Source organism: Ixodes scapularis, unplaced genomic scaffold (genome assembly GCF_016920785.2).
Source record: "Ixodes scapularis isolate PalLabHiFi unplaced genomic scaffold, ASM1692078v2 PGA_scaffold3__209_contigs__length_174095766, whole genome shotgun sequence".
In the NCBI taxonomy this organism is placed as follows: Eukaryota; Metazoa; Arthropoda; class Arachnida; order Ixodida; family Ixodidae; genus Ixodes; species Ixodes scapularis.
In genome coordinates this window covers 111,665,465-111,668,232 of record NW_024609868.1, presented here as the reverse complement: position 1 = coordinate 111,668,232, position 2,768 = coordinate 111,665,465, and the positions used below count along the sequence as shown (strand labels likewise).

General features: G+C 48.2%; 1 pseudogene; it reads left to right on the top strand.

Annotated features, from left to right (window-relative positions):
• The first annotated feature begins 1,302 nt into the window (after positions 1–1,302).
• On the top strand, positions 1,303–2,263 carry LOC115326136 (annotated as a pseudogene).
• Positions 2,264–2,768: the final 505 nt, after the last annotated feature.

The window sequence follows — 2,768 nt, the reverse complement described above, 5'->3', positions numbered from 1 at the left end:
ACATTAACTTACGTAAATTTACACCAAAAATTGAGCCACTAGATGACACTTAATTTCTGAAAGTGCGTTATTTATTTATTTAGGAAATACCGCGGATGGTTTTCAACCATTCTGGCAGGAGAGGGTTACAATATGTTTATAAGAAAGGATCCTAAACTATTGGATGTTGAAGCATTCACGCAGTCTGACGGCAGTGAGCTCCATTCTTCAATGGTTCGTTATTTCTAGGAGCATCTTGTCTAATATATTTTTTTTTTAGCCTTGCTGAGCGTTGAGGAGGTGGCTGAATATACAAGGCTTTACTTAAGCCAGTTTCGTTATTATAAAGTTTATAAAAAAAAGCTTAATCTTGCCAATTTCCGCCTGGCTTCGAGAGATTCTAGCCCACATTTATTCAACAGTTCAGAAACTGAGGAGAGGCGCGTAAAATCAGAAACAAAATCGTGCACTTAGTCGCTGAATCCTCTCCACTTTTTTATATCTCTCTTTAAATCTGGGTCCCACACGATTGACGCATATTACATAACTGGGCGGACTAGGGCTTTATAGGCTGTACGTTTGACAGTCCAATTGCACGCTTTCAATTTCCTTCTTAAAAAACAGTTTTTTTGTAGGCCTTGGCGCAAGTATTGTCTATGTGAGTGTCCAAGCTAAGTTTCGTGTTAATAGTTAGACGTAAGTATCTTATGTCATTCACAAATTCAATGATTTTATCGCGGATATGATGCTTATATTCGAGAGGAGATTTCTTGGGTGTTATTGTAAGAGCGCATGTTTTTGAGTAGTTTATAACCATCTGCCAACTCTCCCACCAGTCAGCAATTTTACGCAAGTTTTCGTTAAGCGATAATTGGTCTGAGGCGTTAATGACAGTTGTATAAATCACGCAGTCGTCTGCAAACTTTTTCACAGTCACATAAAAGATTGCGTAAATAATCACGCGACGTGAATGGACTCGGCAACGTCAGCTGGTGCGACATATCGCCGCGCGCTCCGCTTGCCAGGTAGGCAGCGCGGCCGTGGCCTCATTCTACTTCCGGCTCTCGAGCAGGACGTTTGCAAGGATTATGGGCTCCCAGCGAGCAGCGTTAGCGGCCGATAACGGCCGTAGTTCTTCGAACTTGACGACCGACGACGAATATAAGATAGTGTTTCCTTCGTTCCCAAACGATAGTGCCGCGGTGAACTCGGCGTTTTTTTACTGTGTTTTGAAAGGCCGGCCTTATCGAGTCCAGGATTGTAGAAGCAAACTCGAACAATGAGTGGCGACATTCGGAAGTGGCGGCATTCGGGTCATACCAAATGAATCATGTTTGGATGGTTACGCTTCACAGAGAGGACGCGAAAAGAAGGCTGGTGGCAGTGAAGGAACTGAAAGTAAAGGGACTACGGTGCCTCGTCGGTAGACCCAAGCAACAGCGAGATACGCGTGAGGGTACACTGGCTGCTCTTCTATGTTCCGCACGAAGCGGTGCAAAGCGCCCTAGCCCCTTACGGCAAAGTCAACGAGGTCATCCGCGAGGCCTGGCGCACCAAGGGACTTCTTGGCGTCCAGTGTATTACAAGAGTGGTCCGCACGACTTTGAAAGACGGCGTAGCAGTTGATGCAATGGCGCACCAACTGCGTTTTTCCAGGGGTAGCACCCTGGTTGTCATCCCCGGCCGAGCCCCGCAGTGCCTGCACTGCAAGAGGATCGGCCAGGTACGGCGACAATGCAAGGTACCCAAATGCACCAAATGCCACATCTTTGGGCACGAAAGCAAGGGCTGCGTAAGAACTTGCGCCAGGGCCACCGGACCGCCAGTTGACCAGGAGACGTCTGAATTTCTTATGGAAGCAGACGAGGCGGAGTCTTCGGCGAAAGAAGCTACAGTGGCAGCCACAACCTCTGGGGTGAAGGTGCAAGAAGCCGAGAACAACTGAATTGCTACGGTGAACTCCGGTGACATGGCTGCTCGTCAGAAAAGCCCTCCTGAAGGCGACAAAGGCAGTGCGGCTGGGGGCAACCAAGACGAAACGGCAGTCGCACGCCCCGAGGGAAATCCGATCGACGGCGAAGCAGAACAAGCCATCACAAACTTCGGTGAGGCAGCCATGGACGCAACCTCCCAGAGCACCAAACAAGGACTGGACCAGGCTGACGGTTTGACGAGTGAAGATTCCCAAAACGACGCTTGTTTTTAAGAAGTGAAGAAACGAACGCGGGCCAACAACAAGGCCCGGGCCGCGACGGACGAGAGGAGGCGACAGGACTCAGAGTGAACAGTCCTGAGGACTGTTGACTGGATTGCTGAAATTCCGTCTAAGTGCGCCCTAAAGGCAAGTACATCGTAAGATGCTATGTAGTGAAACTTTCGGCGCTGTAGCTTAGACAACTGAATGGCGAGTGAAACTTTAGAACCGATCACTTTTGGCACGTCAAACAAGCGAGGCCTTAATGCCAGAAAGAAGCAGTGTCAACTGCAGGGTTTGTTAAACTCAGAAAAGATAGATTTCTTGGTGGTACAGGAGACAAACTTTCAACGGATGAGGATGTAACTCAAGTGCTTCAGCCTTTCCTCGCGGAACATGAGGTGCGCGTTGCTCATTCGCAAGGCCCTTCAGGCGTTTTTTTTTTTTTTTTTTTGTTTCTAAGGATGTCTGTGCACTTACAAATCTAACAGCGACGACAGACCAGCAGGGACGCCTTGCATTTTGTGACTTTACGTTAAGAAGGATGGACTTGCGCGTGATGTGCTTGTACGCGCCAAACAGAGTAAATGAGAGG